A 21636-nucleotide genomic window follows, 5' to 3' on the forward strand; every position below is an offset into this window, starting at 1 on the left:
AGCATGGAGCACAATACATACATACTCCTAAGAAGGCACAAACTGTATGGTTATTGTTATTGAGGGTTCACTATTTAGGGAGCAAACTCACCGCAAATCCAAAATGTCTTGGGAGGTTTTGGATCTCAATCTTGAAGATCTCTGAGGTGAAAAGCTGTTGTGTCAGATAGTGATAAGGATCCGTTATGGCAGCACCAGTCACCGTACGTCAGAGGTGCTGGTGGAATGGTTATCTTGTGGGTCAAGACCTGATGCACAAATGAACAAATTTAAAAAGTTGATATGGCTAGAGCTATATTGTCTAGGTCTTCACCCAAAACAATTACATTTGAACAATCTGACAATAGCCGTAGCCATAGCTCTAGAAGCCCGTTTCAGACACAGCCTAAGTAACAGATCAACAAAGTTGCAAGTTATGCATTAGGAGCATCTGATTCCAAATTTATACCAATCTTTGTACATACATGTTGCACAATGTGGATAACTTTTTTTTAAAACCAAATAAAATGCGTTTTTTTTATTCGAAGTTTCTTGAAACATCCTTTAGCAAGGAGAAATCCAGGGTATAGACTTTTTTGTTGCAGAGCACAGATCTAATATGAGACCATTGTAGGCTTTAGATGTACAGTATGGGATTTAGGTCTGGTGTATTAAAGGTGTCTTCACAGCTACTAGCTGGAAAAAAATGTAGTTGATAGTTAAAGTCAGCAATTTGTACTCCACTTCTGTCAATAGAGCGTTCAAGTTGACCTCAAAAACCTAGGTGATTTTACTAGGTTTATCCAGTCAAGGGCAAAGAATGGGTTCTGAACAAGAACAAAATCATTCCAATTTACAACACATTAAAAAAAATTTGCAAGTTGATAACTATAGTAAATTGAAAAAATGTTGACCTCCACTTCCGTTCATTGGGTGAATTCAAACACGGGAGTCCTTGGCTAGACTAGTCAGTGTTTGGTACCAAGATGTTCACATGAAAAGTGAATGTGAACTGGCGAGACTTGCATGCTCTATAATTGTACATAATCTGTGTAGCACCACTAGTCTGTTGTATTACATTATGAGCTCCATGTCTGTATGATGTTTAAATGCAAAGCAATATTCTAATATTTCTTTTAGATGGACTCAAGGGTACCTCGAATTTGGGTAATTGAAAAATCAATGCTGTAAAATATGAATGTCGTTGTAAAGTTAGCATCATACAAGATGTATCTTAATTTGCACAGTATCCGAGGAATTGCTGTTTTCTATATGTTCATTAAAGCTGTGATTTCCTTGTGTAATTTAAAACTCTAAACACAAATAATACAGAAATGTACTATCACCAAATCGGTGTTTGAGCTCTTACGTCTTTCTGATACCTAGTAATATTTGGAAGAAAAAAAATTGCAGGGCAAACCATGTTTCTAAAAGTCACACACTTTTTAAAGGACAAACAAATTTGCGTGTAAAAAGCAAGATCAGTGATAAAATAAATAAAAGTGTACACTAGCAACATCTAAACAAACAGTGATTTTCCTGAATTTTGTATTTAAAACCTAATTCTTGCTTGTACAAATGTAATTGTTGAAAAATCCCTATTGAGTAAAAGAGCTTGCTGATCAATGTTGAAAGTACAAACATATACCCTCAGTATTCATGCCACAAAAGTAAGCCAACATATTGGTCAGCAAAGGGGATGACAAGGGTTTAAGTCTTTTGTGGCTTGTTTCTTTCTTTCCAATAATTAATTCCTGACAGACATAATAGACAATGCACAATATGTACACCTGTCAATCTTTCTGTGTGTTGCATTCTGATTGGTTGGAATTGATCAGCATTAGCTACTAATGGGCCACGCCCCTCATGGGCCACGCCCCTCAACAGCTGATCCAATCAAACATGAAAGCTGATCTACGTCTTTTACCAAAATGGAACTTCAGAGGAAATACTTACCTTTGTAAGCGCCAAGCCGGAAACCAACAGTGTTATCTGTCAATGAAAATAAGAAGACATGATACTGAAACTATTGCACAATTTATCCAGGGCCAAGTTTCATGAAGACCTGACAAGAAAATTAGGGGAATATCTGAGAAAAAATCCTGGAACTTTCTGTTCAGCTTTCATAACAGGTGCATTAAGTACATGTGTGCACACTTGATATCCAGGCGAGGGGGTGCTTGTGAACGGAGCGCATACACACAAAAAAATGAAGAGGTTGGATAACTAAAAATAAATGCCAGTTTCACTCACCAATGCCATCTACACTCTTGCTGATGGTAAACTCACACTTGTTGCGATAACTCTCTAATACTGGCTGTGAGTGTGCAAACAAACAATGAAAATGAAAGGAACAAATCAGACATCTCCCATGTCAGGAATATTTACCCCACAAAAGATTCACATAGTTTATCTAACAAGAAATCCAGGTTGAATGCTATCCCACTGTGGCTCTTCCTGCCAATGAAATGAAGAGTGCACTATTAAACACGAGGTTGTGGGTTTGAATCCCACTCCAACAGGCTTGTGAATTTCTTCTTGTGGTAACCACAGCTATTATATGCACAAGATTCAAACTGGCTGACCAATCTTGGTAAGCTCTGCTGTCGAGTTGTTAAGATGTCTGCACTAGTAAGCAGGAGGTCATGGGTTCACATCCCACCCAAGTTTTGGTTTTGTGTTCATTTTTTTGTTTTTTGTTTTTAAACATTTTTTTTTAACCAACTCCCCCCTCCCCCTTTTAATCTTTGGGACTTTTGTGTGTGGAAAGGAAGTTTATTTCAGAAATTGGCTAAAACTTTGCTGAGTTTTAACTGATTCTCAAGAAAAATGAGGCATCATTTTCTGAACTTTTAAAGAAATTTCAGGGCAGCTGTACATGTAAGTCCACTTGCCAGAAAACTGTGTTTTGAAAGTTTTTTGTCAACGAAGATCACATTTCCATTCTGGCCCACAACCATCCTGTGTCTTTGGTGAGTAGCTCACCTTTGTTGCTTCAGCCAGGGAGACATCTCCCCCAATGTTCCGTTGCAGCATCTTGGATAAATTCCTCAGAAACTCCCTGGTGTTGGTCTGTTTGGTGGATAGCTGGTCCTCATACGGCTGGTTCCACAGTGGAGTCACCATGTTGTTTAACCTGTAGATTGGAAAAAGATGTGAAAAGCACATTCAGTATTCCAGAGTCTTAACAAATTTTGGAAAAAGTGAATAGCTCAACTGCTATAAGCCTTTTGCGATATATGGCAGACACAATACAAGGGTGTTATTTGATTTGGGTATATTGGGGTAACTTATGCAAAAGACTAGACCCAAACCAAATAGCGCCTTCGTATTGTGTCCACCGTATCTCCAAAGAGTAATGGATTGTGTGTGGAACTTGTCATCTTTCTACATACAACCATTCTCCTAACTACAGTTTAAAGATTAAGCTTGAAACAATGAGGGTAATGTGTTCAACTTAGACAGTTTATCAGATAAAATAAGAATCATCTGAAACTGTGAATCGCACACACACTCTACACAGACATGCAACCTTTAATGCTGTACCTTCTAAGGGAAAAAAACAAGGAAAACTGTCCACATAACAGTTTTACTCAACAAATGCCGGATGAAGTACTAAATTTACTTAAAGTTCCGTGCTATTTTCGAGTTTCATCCCGAAAAACAGATTTCTTTACCAATCTGCTATTTTTCAAGCAATACAAAAGTTATTCACTTTTGAATGAAACACCAAACACAAAAAAGCTCACGTTTAGTTATTGAATTATTACTTTACAATTCCAAATTATTGGCTGCCAAACATTATTTCTGTTCTTGCTGGATAGGCTGGTCCCCCCCCCCCCCCCCCCACAATCAGTATCAATATTGTACGGACGGGAGCCAATCTGTTGGCAAAGCTGGTCATCAGTTTGGCCCAAGAACAAAAAGAAAAGTTCATGGGTAATTTCTTAGTATAACATTTGATAGCAGAAGTCTAAGTACACTTTCAATTTCAAGCAAGAGAGTGTAGGAATTCCATGGTTTCAAATCTTTGTTGATGCAGTGACTATTTGTATCTGTATTTTAAATGTCTTTCTTGATTATCCAAACACCAAATCTAAAGCTTGTGTCAAGTTTTTATATGTGAGATATAAATAAATATGTTGTAAGCAAAATGTAGTGAACGACCTGAAAGATTTTGTGTCATTTTTTGATCTGCATCTAATTTTATTCAGTTATAGATAATGCAAGCGTTACGTTATGTCTGTGATCTTTTATAAGCTGTAAAACTCTGTAAAAAGTACAGAGTGCCATTTCACTTTTTCTTAAGTAACCTAGATATGAGCAAAACCTTTACGACGGATTACACAATGTACATGTAAAAAAAGTCTTGAAGAGAAAATAAAAAGTTATTCTGAAGCACATCTATGCCAAAGTCAACTGTGAAACTCTATTGTCTACTTTGGTTTAGTATGCATTCAAAACAAGGAACAAAGAACTAATCCTTACAAATCTTCAAGATAAAAAAACTCTCAGGGGAAAAAATGCAGAAGCTTTTTATTTCAACTACACATTGCTCCAGGTCTTATATTCGCTGCTAGTATAAAACTGGAGTGATCTTGACTAGGACAGAACACTCTTTGCTACATCTGAATAAAATGTTGGATATGGAGAACGATGAAGTTGAAAAGCACCTTGAGAACTTTATCAAGACTCACAAAAGAAATTAACAAATACTATGGTTAAGTACTGAAATCAATGCACCAATCGGCCTCCTCTTAAACTTGGTCTTTCTCTTCACAGGCATTCGAGTGAAGTCAATGAGTACAATCATCAACATCTACTTATCCAATCTGGCTGTGGCTGACTTGCTCTTCCTTATGACTCAATATATATTTGTATTGTGTTCATCCGAAGTGTACAAAGCATTCCAGAGTGTCAAATAAATCCCGGGACATACCGTTATTTCGTTTTACGGTTTTGGATTTCCTCGAAAACAAAAACAGTAAACGAACCATTGACCGTTTCCTCGTTTTACAGTTTTATAAAACGACAAACGGTATTAATATCAATACGGTTTCTCCGTTTTATAAGTTTAGTAAAATTCAGTATAGCATAACGATCGATTATTTTTGTTTTACACAAATAAATTTGAAAAACAGCAAAACGGTCAGTATTGAATACACACTGTTTTATTTTAGTGTCATAGTTAACAGTCCGTGGTGCATTTTGTGGCGGTGGGCAAGGGGGTGGAGGGGGACCCTGCTTTACAAGAGTGTTGGCTCGGCATAATTAATGCGTGGTGTGATTCCTGGCGCGGACCCTGACCCCCTTCTCATGCCATTCAGTTGGTGGGGCTTAAAGAGTTGCAAGCAAAAATGGTGCTGGAAAACTGCAAGGGAGGGCATTACTTTTCACAATGGATACAGGATGGTAAGACGTTTGATGAAGTTGCAGATATTTTAAGGAAATTGGAGTTTAAGTCGACGCGGCTCTTCAATAGCTAATTCGCAAATTCTGTCGTGAGAACGAAAATGTAAGGAGGGCCCAGGCAATGACTCGATCCCAAGGACGCATTAACATTCCTAAGTGCATTGCTTAATTGCCGAACCTAAATCAAACAAATGGTCGGCAAGACTATTGACCGTTTTGTCATTGTCATGATTTTGTAAAACAACACTCTAAAAATAAAGCAACTAGCCGTTTAACGCTTTTTACAATAAAAAACAACAACAAAAAGCATTTTTTGTGTGTGACTTAATACCGTTTTACAAAACTGTAAAACTGTAAAATGACAAAACGGTCAATAGTTCGTTCACAAATTTTTGAGGAAATCCAAAATGGTAAAACAAAATAACGGTATGTCCTGGGATTCAAGTACATGTTTGCTGCTGTTTCTAGTTATTTTGTAGTGATCATAGCAGCTGAGAGAAAAGTTCAATAGCGAATAGTGTCTAACATTAAATGAATTAGATAAAATTACCTCAGAGCAAATATGCAGTCCGATCCTATGCCCCCTGTCTGTCTGGCCTTAACTCCGTTCTCAAAGCTGTTAATGAAATAAAATGAAATCAATAAACATTTCACTGAGATCAGTGCACGTGGCCCCAGACGATAAATGCATGGTACAGGAAACAGCTGTCACATTTGCAACTCGCGCCCTCGCTCGACAAGCAATCTGCATAAACGCAACGTCACAGCTTGAGGTCATCTCTTGTCACATTCAAAATGGCTGCCATCACCAGACGTTTCACGAGTGCATATGGGCTCCAGAAAGATTCAAGATTATCTCAGAAAATTGAACATCATTACACCTAAGCATCCCAGAAGTGATAGATGGGACATCATGGAATACAACCATATGTAAGAAACGGACCGTCATTTTGATGAAAACGCCCCCAGTAGTGTGCGGTACCACGGTGTGTGGCCAGAGGTTCAGCGCAGCATACCGCGGCCACACTAGTGGGGCTAAAGTGAAGTATTATTGAGCTATAAAAAGACTTAAGTCTTACCCAACAATGTATGCAAAGCAATAAAAAGAATACCCCAGAAAGATTCCCATACCTGGACACATCACTCCGTCAAATTGTCTTGTCAACAAAGTCTAGTGCTGTTTTTTCAGTAGGCAATGCATTGGAAGGCTAGGCCTAGGATCTGTGAACGTTTACGCGTCTATGTCTACCGGCAGGTTAAATGCTTCTAATCTGTCTTTGTTTTTTTTTTTTGGTCTTTTTTAGTGAGTATTTTTTTCGTATGGAGTTCAAATCTCCCCCTCTTGCACAAAGCTGATGAAACGCACTCCATAAAATGTTATGCCTTGTTTACATGATCTGAAATTTCGGTTTAACTTCATTGGTAAACAACAGAGTTATTTAGGGTCAAAAGTAGGACATGGTTTTTTGACACGAGGTTGAAACTAACTGGAATGTAAAGATTTCATTCTTACCTTGATGACATTAAGAATGTTGATGATTTCCCCATTATCATCTATACCGACGTCAAATTCTGCAAGATTTAGTAAAAATGCAAAATTTTCAATTATGCCATCAAAGATGCACAGATTTGAAATGGGGCATTTTCATAGAATTTGTTTAAAGACGTGTTTCCCGTGCTACTTTTGAGTTTACCTCGACAAATAGATTTGTTTTTATTGAATTCACTTTTTGTGACATCGACTGAAAAAAATCCACCTACGTTTATAGATATTGAATGATTTCTTTCCAAAAAATTGAATTATCGGCCGTCAGACAATAACTCTGCTCTTGCAAAGCGGGTTCTTGTGCCCAAAATGAAAGCCCTTATTCAGTGAGTTGAGATGCCCAAAATCAGAATAAAATACTTTTTGTTACAAAACAAAACAATTTAAAATTTGTAAGGAGAAAAAAACCCTGTATTTATGAAGAGCATTGGGAATATCACTTTTATGCAAGTTGCATCAATCACGGGACAAAACGAATACATGTTGCTGAATGCATGATGACTTGGAAGTGCAAAAGTTTTCGATGGATGTGCATTACTCAAGAACACGTGCTCTTTTTGCCCCATGAAATTGGCGCAAATTAACAGTAAAAGTACTAAAAGTTGAACACAAGGTGTGTATACGTAAAACAAGCTTATGCACAAATGTCACTGAAATTGTTGTTTTGGATTCTGCAAGTAAATGTAGGTAAAGGACAAATCTGCAAAGGAGAAAAAAAGCAAATATTTGTCTACCTGGGGCTAGGTACATGTATTTACTCAGCTGGTTCTGTAGTTTCAGATCCATGTTACAGCCAGAGGACCGACCGCCAGCCAGATTCAAGTTGGACTGAGTTAAGTCAACATCATTTTCTGAGGAAATAAAATAATAAATTATTCACCTAGGGCTAAACCTATGAAATCCATTTACTAGGCCTATTACCAAGTTTGAAATTTGATGCAGAAAATTCAATTGTACCAGTACTGTATTTAAGTGGGGTGGAACTAAGCCTTACTTGTATATCCATTCAAAAGAATTTGTTTTAGGGGACGGCATATGAAATAATAACGTCATGGCAATAAGGTGTTTCATGGTAATGTGCGTAATCTTATTCGCGGGGCACAAAGAACACACGTTGCTAGACGCGGGTGCACTTTGGATTGAACGCATGTTGACTTGGAAGCGCCAAAACTTTCCAATGACGATGTGTACACAGAACGCGTGTAAAATTGCCCAGCGGGGAAGATGGCGCATATTACCGTGAAACACTTTATCGTTACGACAGACGTAACATGACTTTCAACTGCTATCGTTACAAAACTGTCTGGTTTCCTGACATAGTTGACCTTTTGTGGTAGAATCGCATCAACGCAGCTTGTGAAATATTGTCCAATTACATGATATACAGATGGATGAGGAACGCGCAAAATCTGAGACAATAATACTTAGTGTACACAAATTCTGTAGGGTTGTGAAGGGGCGTGGCTAACTTGCAAACGGCGATAGGTCAATACAGTATTCAAGGTCACGATCTTTGGCTGTTGGCATCGACAAAATGGTTCTATGACTTTATTTCCCTATTTCAACAAATCCTCCAATTTTCAAGAAAGAAAATGAAATCTACTTAAATAAAAAGAAAAATTTGATTTAAACCTGAAACTTAAGATCTCTATAACATTTTTTTTTTCAAATTCCGTAACGATAGTATTTGAAAATCGCATTACGGCTGTCGTAACAATAGCCACTACGATTTTACAAAGTTAACTAAATGGAGATTAATAAAAGTTTTGACTTCTGCTTACGCTTCTGAGGCTAAACTGCCTCAGAGTCTGTGGTCACCAACTGCACCAGGATACAACTGTGGCATTTCAGAATTGGCTGTTTTTGCACTGGTTTTGAAGGCTCAGTGCACCAATGTCCCACAGATGTTTGCACCTGATGCACTGTGTTGCATCTGACAGGGTTAGGGTTCACAAGGGGATAAAAGTTCTACGCAAATCAAATAAACTCGGCGATGAAGTTGACATATCAGGAGGTACAGTAGAAATCTACTGCCTGGAAGCTGTGGTGACTGGGTATAAATGAGACAAAATAGGCTGCTGTTTCTTACCATTTGAACCAAGAAACATTCAGATACCAGCTTCCTGAAGACAGGGATGAGGTCGACAAATGTGGATGTGCCGTCACAGAGGGGCGGGGGTAAGGATTGACGATACTGATGGCCTAGCGTCAGCAGGTGATGGGACGATGTACATGCAGTTGTTGTGGTGGAGTGCGCACTCCAGAGATAGCTTTTGCTGTTTCACGAGAAAAATTTGCAAAAATAATAAAGAATTTAAGATTTCTGTAAAAGAAATGTTAAGACAATATCAACATTACTTTGGTTGTTGTTTTCATCCTTCCTTTAACCTGTTCACGCTGGGATTATTTTGACAAGAACGGAACGAGGCGTGGGATATATTTTCACTCGACTTCAAGCCAGGCGGGTTGAAGCCATCACCCTCGGGCAGCACACTCATATTTCCAGCCTTGCTTGCTGCGAGTGGGTCGCTGACAGATATTTCCAGACTCTCTCCCTGCGTGTTTATCTGTCATCGGTTCGGAGTACCCAAAACTTTTGCGTGTATACACGGCCTCTTGGGCAAACTGGTTAAAGCAGGCATGCAATTTTTCCTTGGATCCACTGATTTCCTCGTTATTTACTTCTCATGAATAATTATAATTATAATAATGCCATTACAAATTGAAAAACACTGAACAAAGTCATGTGTGGTTTGGAATTTCCTCGTTTTTTTCAAAATTCCCAGTTGCATGCCTGTTAAAGGTACATGGAAACATTTGCTTCTGTGCATTTTTTTTTGGCTTAACAAGCAGACGGCAGTGAAATACCAGATGACTGTTCGAAAAAGTCCAGAAGTTGACTCACCAGACTATCTCTGTGGTATGTGGGTACGACATCGCAAAATATCTCAAACATGTTTCGCACTGTGTAGAACAGTTGGATGGCACTGCAAACATAAAAATAAGACATTTTCAGGAATCCTTTAGTTGAATATTGTGTACACTGACCTATAAAATGTTCCACACATTTCAATTTGCATGGAAAAAAAGGCACTCTTGCTTTTTCACATGATATGGGACAATTTCCAACACAGGGGAGTGTGGCAAAGTGGTTTGGGTTCCTGACTCTTGATCAGAGGCTCAGAGGTTTGAAGCCAGCTGCTGGCCATATGCTGTGTCCTTGGGCAAGCCACTTTACCCCCACTTGCCTCTCTCCACCCAGGATGTAAATGGGTACTAGCATCAGCTGGGGAGTAACCTGCGATGGGCTAGCATCCCATCCAAGGGGAGTAGAAATATTGAATCATTTCATACCAAGGAAACCATAGATAACGGCTGGCCCGATGGGCCATATTGGCTCACGACAGACTTTACTTTACTATGGTGAGAATAGCATAAACACATCACATCAGGCAGTTGGCATGGGTGGCGCAGTGCGTGAAGCACTTGCCTCTCACTGCTGTGGCCTGGGTTCGATTCCCGGATCGGGTAATATGTGAGTAGAGTTGTTCATTAACTCTCTCCTGTGCCACGAGGGTCATACGATGGCTGCTTGAGGCGCTTGTACATAACATGCCTTCGGCTCAACCACGTTGTAGCCGTGTCCTTTACAATTCAGCTTCTGTTGCGAGTAAGGATGATTAGCCCCCTAAATTAATCTATGTCCAACTCACCATTGTGGTGTGTTTTGAGCAGCTTCTTGTAATGTCTGGTAGGCTAGATTAACAAGACACTCTATGCTTTCACTGACTGCACACTCAGGCAGTGCAAAGATACCCTCGCTGACGTGGCACTTGTCCTGAAAGAAGTAAAAAAAAATTACATTGCAAGTGTCCATAAGTGAAATTTCATATTTAATACGATAAGTTCATTCAACACATTTCAACAATAAATATTTCAATTAATGTTTTAAACTTGCAAGAACTCTTAAAGGCTGATTAGAATGACAAAATCATATCCAGTTTAGTCTTGAAGCGCACAATTTCCAGTAAATTCGAACCTTGGCATCTTGTTTTTGATCTTTGACGTTCTTGTTGTCAACCTTCATTGTACCGACTCTCTTTGTATTGTGCAGCTCTCTCTTCATCAGCTTGCGGGCTTCAACTATCAGCTCTTGACACTTTCCAAAAATAAAATAAACCGAACATAAAAAAATGTCAGGAATGAAGTCAAATCCATCACAAGTTCAGCCACAAGTAAATCACAAGTCCAGTCACAAGACCAGTCACAAGTCCAGTCACAAGACCAGTCACAAGTCCAGTCACAAGTCCAGTCACAAGTCCAGTCACAAGTCCAGTCACAAGACCAGTCACAAGACCAGTCACAAGACCAGTCACAAGTCCAGTCACAAGTCCAGTCACAAGTAACAGTGGATGAACAATAAAGGAATGCCTTTGTCAAAACTCTTGTGAATTGCTTGTGGGTTGAATTGGGACTGGAGGACTTGTGATGGACTGGACTACATCCATGAACAAAAGTTTGAAGAAGAGGTTAAAAATTGATGAAGATTCAAAATATGCAGAATATGGTGGATTGCTGTAGTATTGCATTAAGCAGGAGCATTTGTGTTTAAGTCCACTCTGGGAAAATTTACAAAAAGTTTTCATCATAGGCTTTCGAGAGACTAGAATGTCCTTGTCATGAAGGCAAAAACGCTTTTCACCCCAAAGTTCAGAGCTGTTTATTGATGCATTCCACAATAATTGTGTCACCCTCCAGCATAAAACCAGAGCCAATTTTTGAAAACCAGGATTTTTAGATTAATGGAAAGGACATTAAATGAACTTTCCAATGATGTATAGAATATGGGAATCGGACAAAATCTGACGGAGCTATTGATGTTTTCAGTTCCCAAATATCATCAACATTCAATGTATTACAGGTTGTATTTCAAAATACGGCCGTACAATTTCCGACTGGTTTGCTGGAGGGTCATATGTGAATGAGATGAACCAAAGATTCAGAAGGGACCAAACAGTCCAACTGTTGCCATTCAAGAAATGTTCCCACAAGATTTTTAAAAATAATAGACATTAAAAAAATATATTGTTTATACCTTTTTGTTAGCAAAATGGACATTGCCATCTCTGGCGTAGGTCAGCAGTGGAGAAGCAGTTTCTGCAATAAACCCTGGAACAGAAAGATCTCTTTAATAAGAAACTTTCACCGACACTTGTTTGATCAGAAACAGAAAGATCTCTTACAATTAAAGGCAGAGTAGATCATGTGAAAGTAAGATTTGAGGCTTTGCATGGTGGAGATGAATGAAAGGTTTACGGAAACACCATGTGGGAATATATTTCTCAAACTAAAGTGAATGGTTCTGGAAAGAACCAGATGTATAAACTCAACGTACTGGTCAGTGTGCTCTGACCATTCTCTTTAGTCTGAGAAACTTATTCCCACAAGGTGTTTCCGCAAACCTTTCATTCATAAGAACATTTGCAATTTGCTTCATTTGAAACAACAAAAGTGCTCAAAATCTATAGACAGATGCTTTACAACTGACCTGATGAAGTTTTAGCTCTGTGAATGCTGTATATTTCGAGAAAATAATATTCTAGGATCTTCATTTCAATTCAAAAGTTACCCATTCATATTTTGAATTGCACCCGAAATCAGTATCCGGGACACATTCTCATTCAGCTGATTGCAGCTATGAGATGTCGCGCAACTGAACCTGACGAGTAATAGCAACAACGCGCAAGCGTGTGCGTGTTACAAACCAACTACAAACACAACTACAAACCAACTGGCCTCGTGGTTAAGGGCACTGATTCGTGGTCTGTGGGTAAAGCTGCAGGTCGTGGGTTCGAGTCCTGGCGGGGTCATGGTGCGTGTGCCCTTGAGCAAGGCTCTTTGTCACTCATTGCTTCTCTCCACCCAGGAGTAAATGGGTACATGTGAGGGCAGAGATGGTTATTGTGATTGAATAAGCTTCCTTCGCCTAACAGGCTGCATCGAGCTGTATACTCCCCAGGGAGCTGAGATGGTATATGGAATGTTTAATTGGCCCAATGATTAGGGGTAATAATAATGTAAAGCGCTTTGATCTTAGTTAAAAGCGCTATATAAGAACCTGTTATTATTATTATTATTACAAACGGAAATTTCCAAAAATGCGTCACTTGACTCATCTTTGGAAATGACCTTCTTATATTGTTTTCTTCAAAATGACAGCATGCCAGAAAGAATAATTTCACAGGGAGTTTAGTGCTATTATTATCTTTAAACCAAGTATGCTTTTCAAAAATAATTTGGTCAATAAATGTTGTCACAAAATATAGACAAAATCGGGGAAAAGAATAAAAGGAAGAAAAAAAAATTCTTAGGAAAAAAACAAAAGCTGTTTCCAATTTGCTAATGAGATTGTCCCTACCTAGCATAGCCATCAGCGTAGTGTTCTCATCTCCGTTTTTACCCTCTGTCTTGAGGCTAAGTAACGGCCCGCTCAGTGCTTTCAGTATTGCCAGTGTGCTCTTGTACACAGCTACGGGATTGGACGCTTCCTCAGAGCTCTTGGGTAGCACCTTGAATCCAACGGTGGTTGACTGCGACTGCAAAGAAGACGTTAGCACGTTCATTCACTAAACGCACAAAAAAAGGTTTTGCTGAGGAGTGCTGTGGCCTCGTGGTCTGGAGCATTGAATTCGTGGTCTTAGGGTAATTCTGCAGGTTATGGGTTTGAGTCCAGCCTGGGGTTGTGGTGCGTGTGCCCTTGGGCAAGGCACTTTGTCACTCATTGCTTCTCTCCACCCAGGAGTAAATGGGTACCTGTGAGGGCAGAGGTGGTTATTGTGATTGATTTTAGCTGCATTGTGCCGAAAAGGCAGCATCGAGCTACACACTCCCCAGGGGGCTGAGAATGTCTTTGAAATGTTTCTTTAGCCCAATTAGCAGGGTAATAATGATGTAGTGCTTTAAAAATACAAGTTGTTATTAGGAACAACAGGTTGTCAGTCAAAATGTCATTGCTTGGACCGTTTCCCTGCTGATTTTTCGCTTCCCAGCTGATTTTTCGCAAACAAAATTTCTAAGCAATCTTTTCTGCTTAAAAGCAGCTCTATGGAATTTGTCCTAGTGCTTAACAAGTTATTCTCTGCTAACAGAGGATGTGTCCATTATAGGGAGATCATGAGCAGTCAGTGCAGCAAGGAGCTTTAATACAAGTTATGCCTACAATTTATGCTGTTATTCACCCAGTATAACTTTTCCATGCCTAAACAAACGTTGTATATTTATGAACTTATAAACTTGCATAATTTGTAATATAATCATTTCTTCTTGTTCTTGTAAAAGAAACCAAAATGCACCTGTAAATTAAGACTTAATGGAGAATGACAGTACCTTTTTAGCTGCGTTAATTGATGGCGCAACATTTGACAATGTCACAACCGGCTTCAGAATATATTCCATCAGTTTCTTTCCTGAAAATGGAAAATTTAGGAATGAAAGGATAAAATGAGCGAATTCTGTTTCTAATGTAATGTTATACATTCCTTCCGTCAATGCATTTTTGGTTTATCAAAGCTTGGTTTTGAAAAACGGTCACAAAGAGAGGACAAACATTCAAGAAACTCACCGAAAACTTGCATTTTGTTCTTCAGAATTCCAACCTCGTTCACGGCATTGACAGTAACTGCAGGATTTTCACTATGAACTGGTGAAAAAAAGTGTAAAACAAAATTTACTCCTGGGTGGAGAGAAGCAATGAGTGTCAAAATGTCATGTGCACGCACCACGACCCCAGGCTGGACTCGAACCCACAACCTACAGAATTACCCGCAGATCCTGAATATGATACTCCAGCCCACATGCCATAGCGTCCCACGTCTTGTTGACCTACCTAGTTTGAGTTGGACTTGGCTGACGTTGGTCAAGGTGACAGGTTCTTTGGCATGGGGTATAGTCCAGACAGTCATGGCAGACCAGGCCTCTCCTAGATGATGCAGCAGCGTCTCTTGGTTCACTCGCAGCTCAGACTAAAACGGGGAAAAAAAACTCTTATTAGCAATGTCTCTCTCTGGCTGGCAAAATTCAACAACGTCATCCCAACTGACCTATCACCGTCTGCGAGTTAGCCACGCCCCTTTAGACAACCCCATGGAATATTTGTACACTACGTTTTGTTTGTCTCAGATTTTGCGCATTGTGTCTATTCGTATATCTGTAATTGGACAATATTTCACAAGCAGTGTTGACGCGATGTAAATGCGATTCTAACAAGATCAATCCACTTTCTGCATCCTCACTGGCCTGCTACAAGTAAACAGACAACGGATAAGCTCCTTACCCTCAGAGCCTGACAATTTTCAGCTCACAGTATCCGTTTTCAATGAGAACATCCAAATCAGATTTCTGCAGGGAAAAAAAATCAAAATATGCAAAGTACAATTTGATTACAGTGGATTCAAAGTTTACAAAAACAACCTGAAATTTGTAATTTTAAAGTAAACTTCGTACAGAAAAGAAGTTTGTATTCCTTTTAGAAGACAAATTTGGAAAATAGGAACCAAGTCTCATCTTAATTTGATTTGACAATTACTTTCATTTGTCTCTTACCAATTCATTGACAGCATCGGCTGCTTGCAGGAACTCATTGTTCTGGACGAAGCTTTGAAAGTCTGTCAGTAAACTGTTAACCCGTCAAACAAAACGGACGGACAAATCATTAGAATCGTCAGGAAAGTGGGGTTTCTTAATATGAAGAGGATGACATTATAAGACAAACTTACTTGTCAACAATGATTTCCAACGTCTGTCTATGATTCCATGATCAAAAATGATTCATCCACAAGGAATCACAGGATAAAAATGTGGTGCTTAAAATGGCGATTATGTAGTGACGGGCCCCTGTTTAGTTTAGGTCAAGTACAGACAGGGTGGGTGAAAAAAAAAAAAAAAGTTTTAGTGAAGTTCTGCATGTAGCACTTTCAAGTAGCACTTTCAAATTCTAAGATATAAAAGCCCAATTCATAAGTTTTCTTTTAGTACAACAATCATTCAAATCACTCATGTATTTTATGTAATTTTAAACACAACCTTACTTTTAAAAGTCTGTCCACGGATCACCAAAAGATATTAAGTGTTCCTTCAGCACAACAAAAACAAATATGACCATATGTTTTATTTTGAACAGTATCTTTTGGTAGAAAATGCAGTTTTTTTAGATATTTTTTCAGCTGATGCCATTGAAATCAATTTTTTTGCACACGCACGGTCTGTCGCACGGTCTGTCGTGTTGGGTTTTGTCGTCTTCATTGTAATTTTACTCCAAAATTTCCATAAATAATCAAAATCTTACCCTCTGTCCATGAGTCATGCTGGTTATAAACATCGCTATAAACTCCAGTTTGTGAGTTCAATAACTTGATTTTTCCTTTTCTTATAGGAACTTTACACTATAATGGCTCAAAGTGCGTCATAAATATCACCCCTGTCCACCAGGCTGCAAGACCAGTTTTCTGCAACAGCCTAAGATCAGGCCAATATATGATGCGATCGAGCTAAATGAGTCGTTTGTTGACCCTGGTCAATTTTTTTTACAGATTTGAAAAGAGCACAATCTCAGCATTACTGGTGTAAAAACCGCATGCTGGTACCATCTTTAGTTCAAAAGTTATGGAAATCGGAACACCAAGAGATGTGATGTGATGAAGTGGCTCTATTTTGGCCCGAATCTCCAAATGAAAGTTCCCGACAAATGATTCATTTAGCTTGATCGCGTCACATATGGTCTCAACCCTCACAGGCAACCATTTGTACACCTTGAGAAAGACAACTGCGGTAAAGTGTCTTGCCCAAGAAGACAAACACCCTGTTCCTGTTAGGGAAACGTTTCTGTCTTGCCATATGGAGTTGATCATTACCTTGCATAGTGACTGTAGCACCTCAATGATAGCGTTAGTTTTCTCCAACTGTCTGGTGAGGTCATGAAGATCACTGGTGGAGCTGTTCAGCTGGGAACTGATGTCTCCCTGAATACCAACAAAAAATAAAGATACCATATTGACTTCTTTTGACAATAAAAAGTAACATCTTAACCATTTTGCATCAGAGGACGTGATAAGACGCACTGGCTGTTTTTATGCACAGGCACGGCTGATGGATTTTCTAGGGTTAAAAGGTCAAAATTGCCTCCACTCACCTCCGGGTAACATTCTGCTTTTGCACACACACAAAAGTCTGTGAAGTCATACAGGCCACACTGTGTGTTGATCTTGAATTGGCCGTTGTGCATGGCCAATTGTTTGACAATTTACGTTCCAGTGCACACCTGTGAGGTTTTGGCACAAAGTGGGACGCTTGGGTAAAAAGAACCCCTATGGCAAGTATCAGGCCAAAATATTTCCATGAAAAAAATGCATCATTTTACCAACTTGCTGTGCTCACATTTGTATGGCCCTTAGCACAGAGATTACTCCAGTGTATGGCCATAGAATAGGCTAGGTTTTTACCAATGGTGCAATAAGTGATAACCACAGACACCAATGCCTGTCTCATCAGACAGCTTTACTTACCTAGTCTAGGGGCTAGACGTTATTATTGTTTGATACGCGATAACCCCCGCAGCGATAACCCGCCGCAAGAGGGAGCTCTCACTCACGACCAACCAATATCACCCACCATCAAAACGTCTAGGCCAAATCCTAATATCTACCCCCCCCCCCTGCCAAGAAAAAAAAAATGGGGTAAACTAGTGCACAAACGTGACTTCTGCAGGCAATTTACTGTTCACTTTCAGTCCCACACGTACTACATATGATAACCATTCATCTTAAATATCTGCGTGGTTATCCGTCAACTTCCTTTGGTATTCATGGAGGGGCTACGGAAGTTCTTAACTGTTCCAAACTTCCGTGGTGAATTGTCATGAAAATCAATGCGCAGTAGAACCCTGGGACATCCATAGAACAACCAAACTAATTCGTAGTGTTATTTGTAGCTATTCATACATATTCTCTGCTAAGGTTGTACTACGAATATGACTATGCTTTATTTGTAGGAGAACCTTGGTCATCCGTGGCCCAATCGCAGACAACTGTGGCATTAACATCATTATTCTTAGTAATACTGTCAATATTCATAAACAATCCATTCAAGAAACCGTGGTGTATTCGTAAAGAAACCCCTGACAGTCGTGGCTATCCGTCCTGAAACCCTAGTGCATTCTTAGAAAGTCGATTTCTCCATGAGTCTTGATGGTTCATTGTGATCAATTGATTCTTGGTAAACGGTGGATATTCGTAGGTCCAACCGTGAATGTGTTACTAGGGCCTTAAGACTATGACATACCTTGATCTTATTGCTGAGAGTCTGCATCTCAGTGGACAGTGTCTGCACCTTGTTGTGTAGCTCCTGGGTGGAGTCCCTGGTGGGTCTGTAGTTGGCATACTTCTCGTGTACGGCGTGGTAGATTTCACCCTTGATCTCATCAATGTGAGTTGATAATTTGCCGATACGCGTCCCCAGGTCTTCCTTTTCCAACAGATCTGGGCAAAGAATTACAAAATATTGGGTGAGTAAAAAACACCAAAACCCAAATAGCAGGACCAATTTTCGAATGAAGTTTTGTCTGTAGCACTTTTAAACTCTAGGATATAAAAACCCAATCAATAAGCTTGCGGATTTGTGACGGTTAATACGGAGGTAGGCCTTGTCCACTAGTTGCCTGTAGCTTGAGTAACTCCAGCTCTAATGCCTATTGCATTAGATCTGGAGTCACAACTACGTTAAAAGCACCAGGTCGTAAGAGTCCCGAAATCCCGGACTTTGTATCCCCAGTGCATTACAAAAACGATCCATTTTCCCTAGATATTATCCCGACCCAGATTCCATAATTCATACCTCATACGATGCAACAGACATTCACAAAGCTAGTAATCGACTTCAAACAGAACAATGAAGACTAAAATATGAAATTTTTCGTTGATTTTGGTGGCGATTCTCGAGAAACCACGAGAAAACGTCGAGCGACACTATTCTGCCGACTGCCGTTGACCAAAAAATAACACAACATTGGCAAATAAAAACATCAGATTTACCTCAAAACAGCCTCCAAATTACTAGATACACCACCTGAGGTACAAGGAGAGATCGCTAATTAAAATCGAGGTACTAAAGTTTGCTTACGAGTCGGATGAAAAGTGAAATTTCCCGTTCAATTCTGAGAGCTCCCCTCGCGATCGATCGTTAAATTTCTGACTCTTGTTTGAACGACGCAATGTAACCGTACGTCCCAGCATTCATTCAGTGGTCTCAGCGCAATTCCGGTAACGAGCGCAATGCATCAATTTTGATAATGAGTAGACTGGATCTCGTTTGTACAAGTGCATTTCGAACGATGATATGGAGTCGGGAACTAGCTTGAACTGGTTTCCGCTGATAGCTGCTCTAGTTCCCGACTCCGTATGTCAGTTCGAATGCACTTGTCTGTACAAACGAGATCCAGTCTGCCATGATCATAATCGATGTATGGCGCTCGCTAACGGAATCGCGCTGGGACCACTGAATGAATGCTGGGCACGTACGGTTACATCGCGTCATTCAAACACGAGTCGGAAATTTAACGATAGATCGCGAGGGGAGCTCTCGGAATTGAACAGGAAATTTCACTTTTCATCCGACTCGTAAGCAAACTTTAGCACCTCTATTTTAATCATCGATCTCTCCTTGTACCTCGGGTGGCGTATCTAGTAATTTGGAGGCTTTTTTGAGGTAAATCTGATGTTTTTATTTGCCAATCATTTGGAGGGTCAACGGCAGTCGGCAGAATAGTGTCGGAGCGACGTTTTCTCATTGTTTCTCGAGAATCGCCACCAAAATCATTGAAAAAATTTCATATTTTAGTCTTCATTGTTCTGTTTGAAGTTGATTACTAGCTTCATGAATGCCTGTTGCATCGTATGAGGTATGAATTATGGAATCTGGGTCATATTAATATAGGGAAAATGGACCGTTTTTGTAATGCACTGGGGATACAGAGTACGGGATTTCGGGACTCTTACGACCCGGTACTTTTAACGTAGTTGTGACTCCAGGGGGGTCAGACAAGTGGACCGTTGAGACAACTCGACTCGGGACAAGTCGACCGTTGAGACAACTTGACCATTGAGACAACTCGACCGTATGTGTGATAAATGGAAAGACAAATCGACCGTTGAGACAAGTCGACCGTTGAGTCAAGTCGACTCACTTGTTTTGGGCCTAGTTTTCGGGATAGTACTGGAAATTTTGACGGCGGCTGATCACCGTTTGGGAGTTATGACACATGATTTTTTTTGTTGCATATCAAAAAAAAACAGAGCTGATATAGCGCAGCGTGATTGTCCGTGCACATCGTCCGTTTTTCCGGGCCGTGCGCATCCCAGGTCAACGTGGCCGTACCGTGCATGGTGACATCGTTTTTGCCGGGCCTGTGCGCGCACTTATCCCTGGTCAATGTGGCCGCGCCGTGCACGGTGGCATTGTTTTTTCTGGGCCTGTAAGCCCACTTGCCACGCCGGTCGACGTGCCCGCGTGCCGGGCCGGGCCCGGTCCTCGCAGGCGGGGCGCGCCGGCCCAACGTGACGGCCACCGGATCGGAGCGCGCCTCTGTGCATCCAGTATGCCCGTGCCGTGCCCAGGACTGGTCCTGCCACAGATTTATGCAACTTTTTTCGCTCCACGTGTATACATTTCCATTGAGTCGAGCTGTCTCAACGGTCGACTTGTCCCGAGTTGAGTTGTCTCAACGGTCGACTTGTCTGACATTCGACTCCAGCTCTAATGCAATCATTAGAGCTGAAGTTACTCAAGCTAAGTTACATCATGGGACTATGTCATTGCCAATTACCCCTAGAACTTAGCTTGAGTAACTCCAGCTGACATGGCTCATAATATTCATTCACATGTATCGCTGGAGTGTGGTAGCAAGAGACCCTAAAAAAATGGCCTCTCAAAAATTGTTCATTTTCACCTCTAATATCCCACCTCGGATTTCATTTACATACCTCGTAGATTCAGCAGTCATTCACAGAGCCTAATGATCGACTTGAAACAGACCACAAAAAAACTGTCTGGTGAGGTCAGGAAGATCACTGGTGGAGTCGTTGAGCTGGGAACTGATGTCTCCCTGAATACCAACAAAAAATAAAGATACCAAATTGACTTCTTTTGACAATAAAAAGTAACATCTTAACCAGTTTGCATCAGAGGACGTGATAAGACGCACTGGCTGTTTTTATGCACAGGCAGGGCTGATGGATTTTCTAGGGTTAAAAGGTCAAAATTGCCTCCACTCACCCCCGGGTAACATTCTGCTTTTGCACACACACAAAAGTCTGTGAAGTCATACAGGCCAGACTGTGTGTTGATCTTGAATTGGCTGTTGTGCATGGCCAATTGTTTGACAATTTACGTTCCAGTGCACACCTCAAAGTATTGAACCATATGAGGTTTCGGCACAAAGTGGGACGCTTGGGTAAAAAGAACCCCTATGCCAAATATCAGGCCAAAATATTTCCATGAAAAAAATGCAACCAACTTGCTGTGCTCACATTTGTATGGCCCTTAGCACAGAGATTACTCCAGTGTGTGGCCATAGAATAGGCTAGGTTTTTACCAATGGTGCAATAAGTGATAACCACAGACACCAATGCCTATCTCATCAGACAGCTCCA

General features: G+C 40.2%; 1 long non-coding RNA gene and 1 pseudogene across 1 annotated transcript; both read right to left on the reverse strand.

The window, feature by feature from the left end:
* Positions 1–207: 207 nt before the first annotated feature.
* LOC119743194 lies at positions 208–21057 on the reverse strand. The gene is made up of 3 exons (XR_005272992.1): positions 20968–21057; positions 18272–18468; positions 208–248 (listed from the first exon to the last, which is right to left on the reverse strand). It is a non-coding gene; the product is annotated as an uncharacterized LOC119743194 (long non-coding RNA).
* On the reverse strand, positions 3090–15667 carry LOC119743193 (annotated as a pseudogene).
* Positions 21058–21636: the final 579 nt, after the last annotated feature.

Source organism: Patiria miniata, unplaced genomic scaffold, assembly GCF_015706575.1.
Source record: "Patiria miniata isolate m_02_andy unplaced genomic scaffold, ASM1570657v1 HiC_scaffold_6, whole genome shotgun sequence".
Classification (NCBI taxonomy): Eukaryota; Metazoa; Echinodermata; class Asteroidea; order Valvatida; family Asterinidae; genus Patiria; species Patiria miniata.